General features: G+C 40.1%; 1 pseudogene; it reads left to right on the forward strand.

Moving 5' to 3' along the window:
- LOC123067872 (uncharacterized) overlaps window positions 1–19,582 on the forward strand; it is a 107,810-nt pseudogene extending 88,228 nt beyond the window's left edge.
- Window positions 19,583–21,598: the final 2,016 nt, after the last annotated feature.

Raw genomic sequence — 21,598 nt, forward strand, 5'->3', positions numbered from 1 at the left:
AGCGACAACAGTCGTAAACATGCATTAAAATTAATTTACACCGAATATAAGCATGACTAGGATATAATCCACCATAAACATAAATATCATGAAGGCTATGTTGATTTGATTCAACTACATGCGTGAACATGTGCCAAGTCGAGTCACTCAATTCATTCAAAGGAGGATACCATCCTATCATACCATATCATAATCATTCTAATAGCATGTGGGCACGCAAGGTAAACCATTATAACTCATAGCTAATCAAGCATGGAACAAAGCAACTATGATCTCTAAATGTCATTGCAAATATGTTTACTTCATAATAGCTGAATCAGGAATGATGAATCATCATATTTACAAAAACAAGAGAGGTCGAGTTCATACCAGCTTTTCGCATCCCAATAAGTACATCATATATCATCATTATGGCCTTTCACTTGCACGACCGAACGGTGTAAATAATAATAAGAGTGCACGTGCATTGGACTAAGCTGGAATCTGCAAGCATTCAACTCAAGGGAGAAGATAAGTAATATAGGCTCTAAGTTAGATAAACAATAATGCATATGAGAGCCACTAAGAATTATCAATATAGTCTTCTCGACCCCCAAAGAAAGGAAAAGAAATAAAAACTATTTACACAGGAAAGCTCCCAACAAACAAAAGAAGAACAGGAAATATTTTTGGGTTTTCTTTTTAATTCTACTACAAACATGGAAAGTAGACTAACTATTTTTTTGTTTTTTCTTAAGGTTTATCAAACACACTAGAAGAAAGCTAGAAAAAGGAATTTAGACTAACATGTATATTATAGTGAAAGAGTATGAGCACCGACATCTAGCAATGAGTGTGTGTGAGCATAAATGTAATGTCGGTGAGAAATACGTACTCCCCCAAGCTTAGGCTTTTGGCCTAAGTTGGTCTATTGCCAGGGATAGCCTGGCGGATACCCGTAGGTGTAGCTGGGGTCGTACTGCGATGAAGAATAGTTGGGATCATAATGTGATGAAGAGGACTCTGAGTGCCACTGACTGGCAACCGCCTCAGGATCCCAAGAATAAACACACATTCGTGGAGGCTCATCTTGTGGCTCCGGTTTCAGGGCTCGTGCAGGATTCCGATAGGCTTGAATAGCCGCCCACGAAATAATGTAAGGCCCTGTAGACAAGTTAAAGAAAGAGGGAGCAGGCAAAGTAATAGTCTCAGGGTGATGTTTATCAAAGTACAATTTATATTTAAGCTCCCCTTCGCGACTCTTAACAAGAAAATCATGCGCTATCATACTCTTATAATCTAAATAAGCACGGGGCAGCGTTGTTTCTTCTTTCTCCTCATGCCTAATAGGTATTTCAAAATATTCAGCAAGGCGCGAATCATAAATGCCTCCAAAGACGGGGCCCTTAGTACGGTTCAGACTTAACCGTCTAGCAACAATTCCACCCATACTAACAGAGTTATTGCGGTATAAACCATGGAACAAAATAATAATATCAGGAATACTAAGGTTCCCACAGTTCCCGCATCCAATCAAGCAACGACTAGCTAATAAGGCAAAGTAATGTAAAATAGGAAAATGTATGCTAGTGATTCTTGCATCAAAAACCTTCCTGGTTTCTCCCACAGTGATATGTTAATAAAAGCTTCCACTTCATTACGGTGTGGTTCATCTAAGGTTCCCTCAAAAGGTATTTGGCAAACCTCGCAAAATTCAGCTAATGTCATCTCCTTAACAACGTCATATAAATGGAACTCTACTGTTGGAGGTGATTTCTTAGGGAAAAAGTAGAAGTTCTGCACAAAAGTATTTGTGAGTAAGAGATACTAATGACGTTGGTCGCGGAGGAAGTTGGTGAGGCCGGCGTTCTCAATCAATAGATAGAAATCCTCATAAATCCCGGCTCTCCTCAAGAATTCATCGAAAGGCCATTCACACGGCCGAACCTCCGCGATACGAGGCAAATTAAATTTGGGCTTCTGTTCTTCTTCCTTTTTTTTCTCCTTAGAGCTTCGGCTCGACGAGCCCCTCAAAAGCCTCTTCATTATTTCTGAGACAATCTGAAATCTTTAGTAACTTCAAATAAAAGTGAACCAACTTCAATAAAACTGATAGCAACTACTCATACAGGTGCCTAGAGCATATATCAAGCATTAGAACTACTTGGAACCATATAAACTTGACATGCAAGCTCAAGAACATGGTCACCTATGTAGCACAAATTTGCAATGAATAAAGCACTAGAAAAAAAACTAATTGGACCAATGGAGGAGTCACATACAAGGAACAATCTCCCCAAGCAGTTTTGCGAGAGGTACTTTGAGCAAGGAGATCGAAAATCGCAGCAAAAGCGGCTGGAACACGAACTTGAGTTGGTTTTTCAGGTTTGTGTGAGACAGAGGAAGAAGATGGGTGCATGGATATGTGGAGGAGGGCCACCGTGGGCCCACGAGGCAGGGGGCGCGCCCTCCACCCTCGTGGCCAGGTGGCAGCTCCCCCCGCGGTAATTTTTGCACTAAAAATCCTCAAATATTCCCGAAAAAATCATATTAAATTGGCATGTCATTCTCAGGACTTTTATTTTCGGGATATTTTTATATTGCACGGATAAATCAGGAAACAGATAGAAAAATACTATTTTTACTTTATTTCTACTAAATAATAGAGAATATAAAGAGGGTACAGAAGGTTGTGCTTCTAGTTTCATCCATCTCATGCTCATCAAAAAATATCCACTAACAAGGTTGATCAAGTCTTGTTAACAAACTCATTCCGATTTTACATGGAACCAGAGAAATTTCGAGTAACGCTATGTTACCTCAACGGGGATATGGACATCCCCAATAATAAGTATATCATATTTCTTCTTGACAGTAGGGAGAGGAAATTCAAAACCTCCAAATATAATCGATGGAATTTTTCCAATAGAGTTGATACTATGAACTTGAGGTTGTTTCCTCGGAAAGTGTATCGTATGCTCATTACCATTAACATGAAAAGTGACATTGCCTTTGTTGCAATCAATAACAGCCCCTGCAGTATTAAGGAAAGGTCTTCCAAGAATAATAGACATACTATCATCCTAGGGAATATCAAGAATAACAAAGTCCGTTAAAATAGTAACGTTTGCAACCACAACAGGCACATCCTCACAAATACCGACAGGTATAGCAGTTGATTTATCAGCCATTTGCAAAGATATTTCAGCAGGTATCAACTTATTCAAGTCAAGTCTACGATATAAAGAGAGAGGCATAACACTGACACCGGCTCCAAGATCACATAAAGCAGTTTTAACATAATTTCTTTTAATGGAGCATGGTATAGTAGGTACTCCTGGATCTCCAAGTTTCTTTGGTATTCACCCTTAAAAGCGTAATTAGCAAGCATGGTGGAAATTTCAGCTTCCGGTATCTTTCTTTTATTTGTAACAATATCTTTCATATATTTAGCATAAGGATTCATTTTGAGCATATCAGTCAATCGCATACGCAAAAAGATAGGTCTAATCATTTTAGCAAAGCGCTCAAAATCCTCATCATCCTTTTTCTTGGATGGTTTCGGAGGAAAAGGCCTGGGTTTCTGAACCCATGGTTCTCTTTCTTTACCATGTTTCCTAGCAACAAAGTCTCTTTTATCATAACGTTGATTCTTTGATTGTGGGTTATCAAGATCAACAACAGGTTCAACTTCTACATCATTATCATTACTAGGTTGAGCATCATCATGAACATTATCATTAACATTATCACTAGGTTCATGTTCATCACGTGAGCGTGTTTCAGCATCAGACATAGAGATATCATTTGGATTATCAGGTGGTTCAGCAATAGGTTCACTAGAAGTTTGCAAAGTCATATCATTTTTCTTTTTCTTCCTCTTAGAAGAACTAGGTACATCAATATTATTTCTCTGAGAATCTTGCTCGATTCTCTTAGGGTGGCCTTCAGGATACAAAGGTTCCTGAGTTATTCTACCAGTTCTAGTAGCCACTCTAACAGCATAATCACTTTTCTTACTATTCATTTCATTAAGCACTTCTTTTTGAGCTTTAAGTACTTGTTCTACCTGAGTGGTAACCATAGAAGCATGTTTGCTAACAAGTTTAAGTTCACCTCTAATATTAGCCATATAATTACTCAAGCGTTTAATCATAAAGGTATTCTATTTCAATTGTCTACCAAAATAAGCATTAAAGTCATCTTGCTTAAACATAAAGTTATCAAACTCATCCAAGCACTGACTAGCAATTTTAGTAGGAGGGACTTCAGCTTTATCATATCTATAGAGAGAATTTACCTTTACTACCTGTGTCGGGATATCGAGAGGTTCTTCCGTAAATAAGTAATTGAGATCATATACTTCTTCAACAGGCGGTAAATTAAGACCATGTATTTCTTCAATAGGAGGTAAATTCTTAATATCTTCAGCTTTAATACCTCTTTCTTTCATAGATTTCTTTGCTTCTTGCATATCTTCGGGACTGAGAAATAGAACACCTCTCTTCTTCGGAGTTGGTTTAGGAATAGGCTCAGTAGTTGGCTCAGGAGCTGGCTCAGGAGGTGGCTCGGGAGGTGCCCAATTATTTTCATTTGCCAACATATTATTCAATAGAATTTCAGCATCATCCGGTGTTCTTTCCCTGAAAAGAGAACCAGCACAACTATCCAGGTAATCTCTGGAAGCATCGGTTAGTCCATTATAAAAGATATCAAGTATTTCAGGTTTCATAAGAGGATGATCAGGCAAAGCATTAAGTAACTTGAGAAGCCTCCCCCAAGCTTGTGGGAGACTCTCTTCTTCAATTTGCACAAAATTATATATATCCCTCAAAGCAACTTGTTTCTTATGAGCAGGGAAATATTTAGCAGAGAAGTAATAAATCATATCCTGGGGACTTTGCACACAACCAGGATCAAGAGAATTAAACCATATCTTAGCATCACCCTTTAATGAGAACGGAAATATTTTGAGTAAATAAAGGTAGCGCGATCTCTCATTATTAGTAAACAGGGCAGCTATATCATTTAACTTAGTAAGATGTGCCACAACAGTTTCAGATTCATAGCCATAGAAAGGATCAGATTCAACCAAGGTAATTATATCTGGATCAACAGAAAAATCATAATAATCCTTATCGGGAACACAAATAGGTGAAGTAGCAAAAGCAGGGTCGGGTCTCATTCTATGTCTAAAAGATTCTTTACTCCATTTAACTAGCAACCTCTTAAGTTCATATCTATCCTGGCAAGCAAAAATAGCTGCAGAAGATTCTGCATCAAAAGATAACCCTTCAGGAATAGGAGGCATACTTTCATCATCACTCTCATCATCGTATTCAGGTGCAATAATTTCTCTTTCTCTAGACCTAGCAATTTGCTCATCAAGAAATTCACCAAGGGGCACAGTAGTATCAAGCATAGAAGTAGTTTCATCATAAGTATCATGCATAGCAGAAGTGGCATCATCAATAACATGCAACATATCAGAACAAATAGCAGAAGCAGGTTTAGGTGTCGCTAGCTTACTCATAACAGAAGGTGAATCAAGTGCAGAGCTAGATGGCAGTTCCTTACCTCCCCTCGTAGTTGAGGGATAAATTGTTGTCTTAGCGTCTTTCAAGTTCTTCATAGTGTCCAACAGATATAAATCCCAAGTGACTCAAAGAATAGAGCTATGCTCCCCGGCAACGGCGCCAGAAAAAGGTCTTGATAACCCACAAGTATAGGGGATCGCAACAGTTTTCAAGGGTAGAGTATTCAACCCAAATTTGTTGATTCGACACAAGGGAGCCAAAGAATATTCTCAAGTATTAGCAGCTGAGTTATCAATTCAACCACACCTGGAAACTTAGTATCTACAGCAAAGTGTTTAGTAGCAAAGTAATATGATAGTGGTGGTAATGGTAACAAAAGTAAAGACAGCAAAAGTAATGTTTTTGGTATTTTGTAGTGATGATAACAGTAGCAACGGAAAAGTAAATAAGCGTAAACCAGTATATGGAAAACTCGTAGGCACCGGATCAGTGATGGATAATTATGCTGGATGTGGTTCATCATGTAACAGTCATAACATAGGGTGACACAGAACTAGCTCCAGTTCATCAATGTAATGTAGGCATGTATTCCGTAAATAGTCATACGTGCTTATGGAAAAGAACTTGCATGACATCTTTTGCCCTACCCTCCCGTGGCAGCGGGGTGCTATTGGAAACTAAGGGATATTAAGGCCTCCTTTTAATAGAGAACCGGAACAAAGCATTAGCACATAGTGAATACATGAACTCCTCAAACTATGGTCATCACCGGGAGTGGTCCCGATTATTGTCACTTCGGGGTTGCCGGATCATAACACATAGTAGGTGACTATAGACTTGCAAGATAGGATCAAGAACACACATATATTCATGAAAACATAATAGGTTCAGATCTGAAATCATGGCACTCGGGCCCTAGTGGCAAGCATTAAGCATAGCAAAGTCATAGCAACATCAATCTCAGAACATAATGGATACTAGGGATCAAACCCTAACAAAACTAACTCGATTACATGATAAATCTCATCCAACCCATCACCGTACGAGCAAGCCTACGATGCAATTACTCACGCACGGCGGTGAGCATCATGAAATTGGTGATGGAGGATGGTTGATGATGACGACGGCGACGAATCCCCCTCTCCGGAGCCCCGAACGGACTCCAGATCAGCCCTCCCGAGAGAGATTAGGGCTTGGCGGCGGCTCCGTATCGTAAAACGCGATGGAATTTCTTCTCTCTGATTTTTTCTCCCTGAAAGCCAATATATGGAGTTGGAGTTGGCGTCGGAGGGCCACCAGGGGGCCCACGAGGTAGGGGGCGCGCCAGGGGGGGCGCCCCCACCCTCGTGGACAGGGTGTGGGCCCCCTGGTCTTCATCTTCGGCAAGGATTTTTTATTATTTATTCTAAGATATTCCGTGGAGTTTCAGGTCATTCCGAGAACTTTTGTTTTCTGCACATAAAACAACACCATGGCAATTCTGCTGAAAACAGCGTCAGTCCGGGTTAGTTCCATTCAAATCATGCAAGTTAGAGTCCAAAACAAGGGAAAAAGTGTTTGGAAAAGTAGATACGATGGAGACGTATCAGCATCTTGTTCATCGTGATCGCAATTATATATATAGTTTTTGGCCTCGCGAAGGAGAAAGCATCGCTCAAGCTTGGGGGAGGCTTAAATCAATGTTGTATTCATGCCCCAATCATGAGCTCCCAAGAGAAACAATTATTCAAAATCTTTATGCTCGGCTTTCTGAAAACAATCGCACCATGCTCGATACTTCTTGTTCTGGTTCTTTTATTATGAATACTATTGAATTCAGATGGAATTTATTGGATAGAATTAAATGCAACTCTGAAGATTGGGACCTCGACGAAGGTAAGGAGTCAGGTATGACACCTAAGTTTGATTCTGTTAAATCTTTTATGGATACCAATATTTTCTGTAAGTTTAGCACTAAATATGGACTTGACTCTGAGATAGTAGCTTCTTTCTGTGAATCTTTTGCTACTTATGTTGATCTCCCCAAGGAGAAGTGGTTTAAGTATCATCCTCCCATAGAAGTAAAAGTAGCTGCACCTATTAAAGTTGAAGAAAAGACTGTCACTTATAATGATTCTATTGTTCCTACCTCTTATGTTGAGAAACCACCTTTCCCTATTAGAATAAAGGATCATGCTAAAGCTTCAACTGTGGTTCATAAAAGCAATATTAGAACTTGTACACCTCCTGAGCAAGTCAAAGTAGAACCTAATATTGCTATTGTTAAAGATCTCTTGTCTGATAATATTGATGGGCTGTTATTCAATTCTGTGGTGAATCTGCTAGAATTGCTAAACCTGGCGCTAAAGATAAACATAGACCTGTGGTAGACGTGCCTGTTATTTCTTTTAAAATAGGAGATCATTGTTATCATGGCTTATGTGATATGGGTGCTAGTGCTAGTGTTATACCTATCACCTTGTATGAAGAAATTAAGCACGAAATTGCACCCGCTAAGGTAGAAGATATTGATGTTAAAATTGAACTTGCCAATAGAGATACCATATCGCAAGTGGGAATTGTTAGAGATGTTGAAGTCTTGTGTGGGAAAACTAAATATCCTGCTGATTTTCTTGTTCTTGGTTCCCCACAAGATAGCTTTTGTCCCATTATATTTAGTAGACCCTTCTTGAATACTGTCAATGCTAAGATTGATTGCAAAAAGGATGTTGTTCAGTTGGCTTGGATGATATGATTCATGAGCTTAATTTCTCCAAATTTAGTAAACAACACGGTGAAGAAGAATTGCCTAGAAAGGATGAAATTATTGGTCTTGCTTCTATTGCCGTACCTCCTAGTGATCCTCTAGAACATTATTTGCTAGACCATAAAAATGATATGTTTATGAATGAAAGAAGGGAAATAGATGAAGTATTCTTTAAACAAGAACCTATTCTGAAACATAATTTGCCTGTTGAAATCCTAGGGGATCCTCCTCCACCCAAGGGTGATCCCGTGTTTGAGGTTAAACCGTTGCATGATAATCTTAAATATGCTTATCTTGATGAAAAGAAAATATATCCTGTTATTATTAGTGCTAACCTTTCAGAGCATGAAGAAGAGAGATGATTGAAAACTCTAAAGAAGCATCGTGCTGCTATTGGATATACTCTTGATGATCTTAAGGGCATTAGTACCACTCTATGTCAACATAAAATAAATTTGGAAGAAGATGCCAAACCGGTTCGCGATCATCAACGAAGGCTTAATCCTAAGATGAAAGAAGTGGTAAGAAAAGAAATACTAAAGCTTCTAGAGGCAGGTATAATTTATCCCGTTGCTGATAGTCAGTGGGTAAGTCCTGTTCATTGTGTCCCTAAGAAGGGAGGTGTTACTGTTGTTCCTAATGATAAAGATGAATTGATTCCATAAAGAATTATTATAGGTTATAGGATGGTAATTGATTTCCGCAAATTAAATAAAGCTACTAAGAAAGATCATTACCCATTACCTTTTATTGATCAAATGCTAGAAAGATTATGCAAACATACACATTATTGCTTCCTAGATGATTATTCTGGTTTCTCTCAAATACCTGTGTCGGCTGAGGATCAATCAAAGACTACTTTTACATGCCCTTTTGGTACTTTTTCTTATAGACGTATGCCTTTTGATTTATGTAATGCACCTGCTACCTTTCAAAGATGCATGATGGCTATATTCTCTGATTTTTGTGAAAAGATTTGTGAGGTTTTCATGGACTACTTTTCTGTCTATGGATCCTCTTTTGATGATTGCTTGAGCAATCTTGATCGAATTTTGCAGAGATGTGAAGAAACTAATCTTGTCTTGAATTGGGAAAAGTGCCACTTTATGGTTAATGAAGGTATTGTCTTGGTGCATAAAGTTTCTGAAAGAGGTATTGAAGTTGATAAAGCCAAAGTTGATGCTATTGAAAACATGCCATGTCCCAAGGACATCAAAGGTATAAGATGTTTCCTTGGTTACGCCGGGTTTTATAGGAGGTTCATTAAGGACTTCTCAAAAATTTCTCGGCCTCTGACTAATTTATTACAAAAAGATATACCATTTGTCTTTGATGATGATTGGGTAGAAGCATTTGAAACACTTAAGAAAGCATTGATCTCTGCACCTATTGTTCAGCCACCTGATTGGAAATTACCCTTTGAAATTATGTGTGATGCTAGTGATTATGATGTAGGTGTTGTTCTAGGGCAAAGAGTTGATAATAAATTAAATGTTATTCATTATGCTAGTAAGACTCTAGACAATGCTCAAAGAAACTATGCTACTACTGAAAAAGAATACTTAGCAGTTGTATTTGCATGTGATAAGTTCAGACCTTATATTGTTGATTCTAAAGTAACTATTCACACTGATCATGCTGCTATTAAATATATGATGGAAAACAAAGATGCTAAACCTAGACTTATTAGATGGATTCTCTTGCTACAAGAATTTTATTTGCATATTGTTGATAGAAAGGGAGCTGAGAACCCTGTTGCAGACAACTTGTCTAGGTTAGAAAATGTTCTTGATGACCCACTACCTATTGATGATAGCTTTCCTGATGAGCAATTAAATGTCATAAATACTTCTCGTAGTACCCCATGGTATGCAGATTATGCTAATTACATTGTTGCTAAATTTATACCCCCTAGTTTCACATACCAGCAAAAGAAAAAGTTTTTCTATGATTTGAGACATTACTTTAGGGATGACCCACATCTTTATAAAGAAGGAGTAGATGGTGTTGTTAGACATTGTGTACCTGAGCATGAACAGGAACAGATCCTACGCAAGTGTCACTCCGAAGCTTATGGAGGACACCACGCTGGAGATAGAACTGCACATAAGGTATTTCAATCCGGTTTTTATTGGCCAACTCTCTTCAAGGATGCCTGTAAGTTTGTCTTGTCTTGTGATGAATGTCAAAGAATTGGTAATATTAGTAGACGTCAAGAAATGCCTATGAATTATTCACTTGTTATTGAACCATTTGATGTTTGGGGCTTTGATTATATGGGACCTTTTCCAGCCTCTAATGGATATACACATATTTTACTTGCTGTTGATTGCGCTACTAAGTGGGTAGAAGCTATTCCATCTAGTAGTGCTGATCATAACACCTCTATTAAAATGCTTAAAGAAGTTATTTTTCTGAGGTTTGGAGTCCCTAGATATTTAATGACTGATGGTGGTTCACATTTTATACATGGTGCTTTCCATAACATGCTTGCTAAGTATGATGTTAATCATAGAATTGCATCTCCTTATCACCCACAGTCTAGTGGTCAAGTAGAATTGAGCAATAGAGAGCTCAAATTAATTTCGCAAAAGACTGTCAATAGGTCTAGAAAGAATTGGTCCAAGAAACTTGATGATGCATTATGGGCCTATAGAACTGCATATAAAAATCCTATGGGTATGTCTCCGTATAAAATGGTTTATGGAAAAGCATGTCACTTACCTCTTGAACTAGGACATGAGGCATACTGGGCTATTAAAGAGCTCAATTATGATTTCAAACTTGCCGGTGAGAAGAGGTTATTTGATATTAGCTCACTTGATGAATGGAGAACCCAAGCTTATGAAAATGCCAAGTTGTTTAAAGAAAATTTTAAAAGATGGCATGACAAAAGGATACAAAGCGTGAGTTCAATGTAGGTGATTATGTATTGCTATACAACTCTCGTTTAAGATTTTTTGCAGGAAAACTTCTCCCTAAATGGGAAGGCCCCTACGTTATCGAGGAGGTCTATCGTTCCGGTGCCATAAAAATCAACAACTTCGAAGGCACAAATCCGAAGGTGGTAAACGATCAAAGAATCAAACATTATATCTCAGGTAATCCCATAAATGTTGACACCAATGTTATTGAAACTGTAACCCAGGAGGAATACATAAGGGACACTTTCCAGAATGTTTCAGACCCTGAAAAGGAGTAGGTATGTGGTACGGTAAGTAAACCGACTCCAAAACAATTTTTAGGGCAATATTTCTCCGTTTTGGAATATTTAGAAAAATAGAAAAATAAGTAGCAGTCCGGGAAGGACACGAGGGCCCCACGAGGGTGGAGGGCGCGCCCTACCCCCCTGGGCGCCCCCTACCTCGTGGGCACCTCGTGTGCCTTCCGGACTCCATTTTCTTGCACGATACGTATTTTGGTCCGTAAAAATTCATTATATATTCTCCCGAAGGTTTTGACTCCCGTATCACGCAAATATCCTCTGTTTTTTGTTTCGAGCTGTTGATGTTGTAGATTAGAGCAATATGTCTTCCCAGGAGTCAGTCGGGGAGAGCCGGGTATCTAATCCGGCACCGGAACCAAGGGCAAACAGCGAAGCTGACCCCTTTAGGCCAGCAACGGAGGAGGAGATGGAGGCTGACTTGATGAGAGTGGATGCCATGGAGGATCAAGAAGTCACTTCTCGCTTCCGAGCTGGGTTCGCGATGGGGGAACTGCAGAGCTCAGCTATTCCAAACTCGGTTATCCCTTCCAATGTTAGATTTCTTTCTTATGAAAATATGAAGAGGAGTGTCACTTGTTCTCCCGCAGCTATGCAACACCCTTGGGTGCAAGGAGCCTTAGCAGTTACAGGAAAGCTTCGCAAGGAAATAATGGACCTCAAGCAGCAAGTCACTAAGCTTGAGGAGGAGAATCGCATCCTAAAGGGCATCATAGCCAAGAATGTTTCACCAACCACGAAGAAGGAGATATAATCACATGGGTATGGGTACTCCCCTTGGCAACTGCCAAGCTTGGGGGAGGTGCCCCGGTATCGTATCACCATCACAACTCCTATCTTTACCGTTTTTCTTAGTCCTATCCTATTAGTAGTATCTTGATCTAGTAGAATAAAGTTTATGGCATGATCTAGTTTTGAGTTTTGCTTTATGATCCTTCTATGTAATCGAGTCCATGGGCTATATAATAAAGATTAGTATTGAGTCAAGGGCTTGATTATTTTGCCATGATCTTGAGTGAATAAAAGAATAGAGAAAAAGAATAAAAAGAAACAAAGAGTTCATATTGATCTTATTGAGAGTAATGACTTCACATAGAAAGAGTATGATGATTAAAAGTTGTTGGGAGTTGGCAAACATAGCTTTGGTCATCGTTGCAATTAATAGGAAGTAATAAGGAAAGATAGGTTTCACATATAGATATACTATTATTGACATCTTTTATGATTGTGAGCACTCATTAAAATATGACATGCTAAAGAGATGATTTTGGACAAGGAAGACAACGTAATGAGTTATGTTTTCTTATATCTGAGATAAAGTATGTTGTCATGGATCTTCCAACATGTTGAGCTTGACTTTCCCCCTCATGCTAGCCAAATTCCCAGCACCAAGTAGAGATACTACTTGTGCTTCCAAAAACCCTTAAACCAGTTTTGCCATGAGAGTCCACCATATCTACCTATGGATTGAGTAAGATCCTTCAAGTAAGTTGTCATCGGTGCAAAGCAATAAAAATTGCTCTCTAAATATGTATGTTTGATTGGTGTGGGAGAAATAAGCTTTATACGATCTTGTGATGTGGAAGAAATAAAAGCGATGGACTGCATAATAAAGGTTCATATCACAAGGGGCAATATAAAGTGATGTTATTTCGCATTAAGATTTTGTGCATCCAACCATAAAAGTGCATGGCAACCTCTGCTTCCCTCTGCGAAGGGCCTATCTCTTATTATTATCCCCTACCTTATGCAACAGTCATGGTGATCTTCACCTTTCCTTTTTCATTTTATCCTTTGGCAAGCACAGTATGTTGGAAAGATCCTGATTGATATATCTAATTAGATGTAGGGGCCATGAGTTATTATTGTTGACATTACCCTTGAGGTAAAAGGTTGGGAGGCAAAACTATAAGCCCCTATCTTTCTTTGTGCCCGATTAAAACTCCGTAAACACAAGTATCGCGTGAGTGTTAGCAATTATGAAGGACTAAATGATAGTTGAGTATGTGGACTTAGCTATTAAGCTCTGACATAGACTCTTTCTGATGTTATGATAAATTGCAATTGCTTCAATGACTGAGATTATAGTTTGTTGGTTCTTAAAAAAGTTTATGATTCGCACTCTACATTGTGAATGGATTATTACTTGAACATAAGAAATCATATGCCAATACCTATATATGTTGCTGTTATGAGAATAATCATGATGCCTTCATGTCCGTATTTTATTTTTATTAACACCTCTACCTCTAAACATGGGGACATATTTATCGTTATCGGCTTTCGCTTGAGGACAAGCGAGGTCTAAGCTTGGGGGAGTTGATACGTCCATTTTGCATCATGCTGTTATATCGATATTTATTGCACTATGGGCTGTTATTACACGTTATGTCACAATACTTATGCCTATTCTCTCTTATTTTAAAGGGTTTACATAAGGAGGGAGAATGCCGGCAGCTGGAATTCTGGGCTGGAAAAGGAGCAAATATTAGAGACGTATTCTGCACAACTCCAAAAGTCCTGAAACTCCACGAAAGTCATTTTGGGAAATAACAAAAAATATCCAGTGGAAGAAGTTCACCAGAGGGGGCCCCACCTGGCCACGAGGGTGGGGGGCGCGCCCCCTACCTCATGGGCCCGCTGGTGGCCCTCTGATGCCCATCTTCTGCTATATGAGGTCTTTCGTCGAGAAAAAAATCATAAGAAACCTTTCGGGACGAAACTCCGCCGCCACGAGGCGGAACCTTGGCGGAACCAATCTAGGGCTCCGGCAGAGCTGTTCTGCTGGGGACACTTCCCTCCGGGAGGGGGAAATCATCACCAACGTCATCACCAACGCTCCTCTCATCGGGAAAGGGCAATCTCCATCAACATCTTCCCCAGCACCATCTCCTCTCAAAACCCTAGTTCATCTCTTGTATCCAATTCTTGTCTCCAAGTCCGGGATTGGTACTAGTAGGTTGCTAGTAGTGTTGATTACTCCTTGTAGTTTATGCTAGTTGGTTTATTTGGTGGAAGATCATATGTTCAGATCCTTTATGCATATTAATACCCCTCTGATTATGAACATGAATATGCTTTGTGAGTAGTTTCGTTTGTTCCTGAGGACATGGGAGAAGTCTTGCTATTAGTAGTCACGTGAATTTGGTATTCGTTCGATATTTTGATGAGATGTATGTTGTCTAGCCTCTAGTGGTGTTATGTGAACGTCGACTACATAACACTTCACCATTATTTGGGCCTAGAGGAAGGCATTGGGAAATAATAAATAGATGATGGGTTGCTAGATTGACAGAAGCTTAAACCCTAGTTTATGTGTTGCTTCGTAAGGGGCTGATTTGGATCCATATGTTTCATGCTATGGTTAGGTTTACCTTAATACTTTTGTTGTAGTTGTGGATGCTTGCAATAGAGGTTAATCATAAGTGGGATGTTTGTTCAAGTAAGAACAGCACCCAAGCACCGGTCCACCCACATATCAAATTATCAAAGTACCGAATGCGAATCATATGAACGTGAAGAAAACTAGTTTGACGATATTCCCATGTGTCCTCGGGAGCGTTTTTCCTATTATAAGAGTTTGTCCAGGCTTGTCCTTTGCTACAAAAAGGATTGGGCCACCTTGCTGCACTTTATTTACCTTTGTTACTTGTTGCTCGTTACAAATTATCCTATCACAAAACTATCTGTTACCACTTATTTCAGTACTTGCAGAGAATACCTTGCTGAAAACCGCTTATCATTTCCTTCTGCTCCTTGTTGGGTTCGACACTATTACTTATTGAAAGGACTGCAATAGATCCCCTATACTTGTGGGTCATCAAGACTCTTTTCTGGCGCCGTTGCCGGGGAGTGAAGTGCCTTTGGTAGGTGGAATTTGGTAAGGAAAAATTTATATAGTGTGCTGAAATTTACTGTCACTTGTTATTATGGAAAGTAATCCTCTGAGGGGCTTGTTCGGTGTATCTTCACCCCGACCAGTAGAGCAAAGAGTTGCTCCTCAACCTACTGAACCTACTGAACATGAAAATGAAGAACATATCCATGAAGGTGGCGGACGCCGTTGCTTTTACATTTACCCCCGAAGCAACATTCCATTGCGCCCCGATTCCAGCGGGCCATGCTCGTGTCTTGGTTGATGAGGTGGTGGACCCATATTCGGGGCTACAGCTTGACATTCCTGGAGGTGACGACGAGCACACACTGCGAGAGGCCATACATCGTATCATCCTATGGAGAAAGGATTGCATCATCTTTCGAAGTCCACCGACACCGCGTCTGCCGACTCCTCCTTGAAGTCCGCCACCGTGTCAACAGATTCCCGCTCCTCCAGGTCCACGAACGCGTGAGCAGATTCGTGCTTCAAGTCCGGCACAGCGTCAGGCCACTCCTCCTGTTTCAAGTCCGACACCGTGTCAGGCCACACCTCCTGCTTCAAGTCCGGCACAGCGTCAGGCCACACCTCCTGATTCAAGACCGACACCGTGTCAGGCCACACCTCGTGCTTCAAGTTCGGCACAGCGTCAGGACACTCCTCCTGCTCCAAGTCAGCCATGTCAGCCGTCTCCGCCGTCTCAGAAATCGCAGAAGAGACACGCCGCAGCTATGGTGCCTAGCGGTACGAGTCGAGGTAGTACAGGAAGTACATGCGGAGACAAGCGATATAAATATGGTCCAAGCAGCCTCGCTCCTCTTCCTCAGAGGCCTTACGACATGACCGAGGAGCAAAACGATGCCATAATGCGGGCCGAAGTGGACGCCCATTTTGGACCGAAACCGGCACCGCTGCCGAGGGAGAAAGTGCCTGAGGAAAAGATTGACCACTTCATTCGTATGGCTAGACCACCAGCTCCCAAGCCTGTTGACTTAGACTATGAGCGCCAAATCAGGAAGTCACATCGAGCACGACTACAGAAAGAAGCGAGCTCGAGCTCGAGCCAACAAGCAGCTATCAAAAAATGTGGGAAAACCATTCCCCAGCTGGGAGAACAGGCGGCGCAATAGATCCCCCGCTTGTTGTGCCAACAACACATGAGAGTACGCGCGCCTAATATTATTGTGGGCAAACCGTTTACGTTCCCGAGATGGGCGATGTGGTAATAACCGAGGAGCATATAATGCAGGCTGAAATGCTCAAGATCACTGTTGGACAACTCCTCGATATCGAGCCCATGTCTCCGCTTAGAGAGGAGGAAATAAAACGGAAATATGTCTGGGGCCAACCTTTGGTTGAGCCCGAGGAGGTCAAGAACCTCCCAACGAGAATGTATGAATTACATGATTGGTACATGAAAATTACCAAGAGTTCCAATCGAGAGTCCCTCATGGTGCAACTCGAGGAAGATCATTACTTCAATAAGAAAGCTCTGTCCATTGAGTATTCAGAACTATTTCAGTTATTCAATCAAGATGCACTCGTCAAATCTATCGTCAGTTGCTATTGTCTGTAAGTGATTTCTTTCTGTAATTTAAGTCTCAAGCTAGCTCTAGTGCTCATTGATTGATCATTAATTACCTGTAATTATATATCCTCACTATATATTCTTTTCTATGGTATTATGCAGGATGAAGATGTATGAAATGAAAAAAGCTGGACGCTATGGCATTGGGTTCATTGACCCAAATACCGTTAATGAATACACATGGAAATTGGAATGGTGTAGACAAGATGTAGAGAAAAACATGCTAAAGTTCTTGAAGCGCCTCAATAGCAATGAAGATATACTACTTCCTTACGACTTCGAGTGAGTCACACTGTCTTGTACTACAAATTCTGTTTTTGCTTACTAGCTAGATGTTAATAAGTGTATAGGGTTTAGGGTTATAGTTGATTAGTGTTATGCACATGCCCGCTTAATTTATACATGCAAACGTATGCGCATGCAGGTTCCACTGGATCTTGTTAGATATTAAAGCTGACGAAGGAAAAGTTGAAGTACTGGACTCACTACTTAAAAAAGATAGTGACTACACCATCGTGAAGGGGATAGTGAACATGTAATTTCAATCATTATTAACTATATCCCGGCCTATTTAGTTTGTCATTTCCTGATATGAACTATTTTTAATAACCCTTTTATTAATTTTCTTTGCCGACGGGCAGGGCTTGGGCAAAGTACATCAAGGTGACTCCATGAAAATGGTGACAAAAGCTATTTTGGTATCGACCCAAGGTAAGTAATTAAGTAGTACTAGCTAGCTAGCTACCATCTCTTTAATTCTTGTTTCAATACCATTAATTAATTAACATGCTTGATTAATTATTATCCGATTAAATTCTATTCTCGTAAAGGCCCTGAAGCAGGCGCCAAGGACTGAAGTGTGTGCATACTATATTTGCGAGAACATTCGCATGATGGCGTCCGAAAGGAGTAGATCTGATAGACAGCAATAAGTATGTTTGTCAGAACACTATTCACAAATCTTACATGATTGTCGATATCTAGTCACACAACTAATACACATGCACATTGATCTCCTTCTTAACAGTTCAAAGACGTGTGGGACCAGCTCCTACTAACAGAGCGCATACGAGCACTTCAAGAGGAAATAGCGGGATTTTTGCTCGACCAGGTCATAGATCTCAAAGGAGAAAACTATTACCCGCTACCGCCCCCATGAACCACTTGTCATCGTGCTCCGAAGGCACCAAGGCAACATGTAGGAGAAACTGTATATATATATATATACATGTGTATGTGTGAATAATTAATGGTGATTGTGAGACATTCGATTATATGATCGGTTGTACCAGAAAATCTATTTATATATATGCATAACGTGTACAATATGTAGTATCGTAAAATACCAGCAAACAAAAAAGAATTAAATGGAAAACACAAAATTAATGGAAAAATACGAATTAAAACCAACCCCCCCCCCCCAAACATTTAGTACCGGTTGGTGCTACCAACCGGTACTAATGGTCTACCAGCACCCGGGCCTGGCTTGTGCCACGTGGTGGCACTTTAGCGCCGGTTCGTGCCGAACCGGTAGTAAAGGGGGGAGGGGCTTTAATCTCCACTCTTTAGTGCCGGTTGCAGAACCGGCACTAAAGGCCCTTACGAACCGGCGCTAAAGCCCGGTTCTGCCCTAGTGGTTTCTCTTCATACCAGAAATGCACTGCGGCTATCTGCATGCTTGCATATGGAATTCCTAGTGATCTTGTGGATGAGTATGTTCGTATGAGTGAGTCCACATGTCTCCTCTCATTGTATAGTTTTTGCACGGCCGTGGTGGAAGTGTTCGGCTCGGAGTACCTCAGAGAGCCAACTATTGCTGATACAAAGAGGTTGTTGTTGATCAATGCCGAGAGGGGATTTCTGGGCATGCTTGGCAGTATAGATTGTATGCACTTGAAGTGGAAGAACTGTCCATTCGCTTGGCAGGGGCAGTACAAGGGGCATGTGAAAGGTGACATTGTTATACTGGAAGCTGTTGCTTCACAAGATCTCTGGATATGGCATTCTTTCTTTGGTATGTCTGGTTCTTAGAATGATATTAGTGTTTTTCAGCGGTCTCCGGTGTTTGCAAGGCTTGCGGAAGGGCACTCCCTGGAGGTCAACTTTGAGGTCAATGGCCACCATTACAACAAGGGATAGTACCCTAGCTGATGGCATCTATCCTTAGTGGTCAACTCTTGTAAATACCATACCCAACCCGCAAGGACAGAAGAGACAAATGTTTGCCCAAATGCAAGAGAGTGCTAGGAAGGATGTGGAGCGTGCTTTCGGCGTCCTTCAATCTCGGTGGGGTATCGCTCGCAACCCTACATTGACATGGAGCACGAAGAAGCTTTGGAAGGTGATGACTGCTTGTGTGATCATGCACAACATGATCATAGAGGATGAACGTGATGATAGCATATGCGACCAATGGTTTGATTTCCAGGCTGAAAATATTGAGCCTGAGCATTCACCTCCTGCATTCTTTGAACAGTTTGTCGAGTTTCATCGGAAGTTGCTTGATTGGCATACTCATGTCCAGCTCCAGGATGGCTTGGTTGAGTATGTGTGGACTCACATTGGCAACCAGCAGATCTATGAGTTTAATTTCTTGTCATGCAAACAAATTTTGATGGGTTGTAAGACTATTTGATATTGTTTTCTTGTCATGCAAACAAATTATAATTGGGATGTAAAGACTATTTGGGAGCTATGTTTGATTTGAACCATTTCATATGCATCATCTTCATTTTATCTACTGTGCTGGTGAATGGACGAGATGCGGCCGAAATGCGGCCGCGCGTTGGACGCACGACCGACGCATCCACGAATCCGGGCGGACACGGCCCCATTGCCACCCCCAAACGGACGAAAAGCGGACGTCCATTTGAGGTCGGGTGTTGTAGTTGGCCTTAAGGCGCCGAATAGGATTTGGCGATGACGGGGCGAACAAAAGTAGGATTTCCTATTTGGCGCATATGCGCCCGCTTGCCAACCGGCGCCTGCAGCGCTCGCGCGATGGGCCGACCCAATAGTTTTTCTTCTTCTCTGTTTTAATCAGCAAAAAGACCAATATTAGCTGTGATTCGAACCAGGGACCTCGCGCACGTAGTATCGTAGGTGCAACCAGCACACCAACAAATCTTATTTGTTTAGAATGAACTTTTACTTTCTTTTACCTTTTTCCATTTTATGTTTTTCTATTTTCCATTTTACCTTTTTCTGTTTTCCTTTTTTCCTTTTTCGTTTTCTGTTTTTTTCTTTTTCTTCTTCCGACTTCGATGAACTTTTTTCAGATTTGTGATTTTTTTTCAAATTCGATGAACTTTTATTGGATCTGATGAACTGTTTTCAAAATCGGTGAACTTTTTTTCAAAATTCGATGAACTTTTTTTAAATCGGATGAACTTATTTCAAAATTTGATGAACTTTTTTTCAAATTTAATGAACTGTTTTGAAAAATCGATGAACTTTTTTTCAAATCTGATGAACTAATTTCAAAATTGATGAACTTTTTCTAAATTTGATGAACTTTTCTTAAATCTGATGAACTTTTTTTCGAATCTGATGAACTAATTTCAAAATTGATGAACTTTTTCTAAATTTGATGAACTTTTTTTCAAATTTGTGAACCTTTTCTCAAATGCGATGAACTTTTTTTCATAAACGGGATGAACTCTTTTCAAAATCCATGAACTTTTTCCAAATTCGATGAACTTTTTTAAATCTATGAACTTTTTTCAAATTTGATGAACTTATTTTCAAATTCAATGAACTTTTGTTCAAGCTATAAAGTAAAACGTACAATATTCAAGAAATTCAAAAATACAAGTTATAGAGCAAACTTGTATTATTTTGTGCAAGAAATGGCGCAACTCTTATGGTTCTTATAGTGTTCGCGTTTGATTTGAATCACTAGTCATCTGATGCCGTACTGGTTAACTGAAAAATCCCGCTGCCTAACTCCGTGAGTTCGAGTCGTGGTTCTACCACATTTTTTCTTTCTATTTTCACGCGGCCTGCTCGCTCCGTCTGTGGGCCGGCCCACTTGGCGGTGGCAGTAGGCGCCGGTTCGCTTCCCCGGCGCCGAACGCGCCGAATAGGAGCTCCCAACAAAAGTTCGGACACAAGGCTGCCTTGCCTGAAGCCAGCATGAGACTGGGCCGGCCTGGTGCGCGGGAGGCCACAAACCACAAAAGCGCTTTTGTCTTTCACTGTTTTTTCCACATATATTTTTCTTTTCTACTTCTTTATATTTATATATATATGGACACACACACACACATACAAAAACCATTTTACATAAATTTTTGAAAGATGTTAATCAAACATTTAAAACATGCTAAATGTGTATAGAAAATGTGATTCTGATGTATACAAAAAATACATTAAAAATTCTAACCATTTATTTAGAAAAATGTTTAACACGTATAAATACTGATTCCAAATGTTTACGACAAATGTATAACGTGTATAAAAAGTAGACACTACAACAAGTATTGTAAAAAAGTGTTAATTCCGCATTTAAATTTTTTTTAAACGTGTATATAAAAATTTTCCTCATGCATATGAATAATTTGCATCGCGTGAAAACTAGACATGAAAAACATATATTTGAAAAAAATGTTAATGAAATATTTAAAATGTGTTCACTATATACAAAAAAGTT

Source organism: Triticum aestivum, chromosome 3B (genome assembly GCF_018294505.1).
Source record: "Triticum aestivum cultivar Chinese Spring chromosome 3B, IWGSC CS RefSeq v2.1, whole genome shotgun sequence".
Classification (NCBI taxonomy): Eukaryota; Viridiplantae; Streptophyta; class Magnoliopsida; order Poales; family Poaceae; genus Triticum; species Triticum aestivum.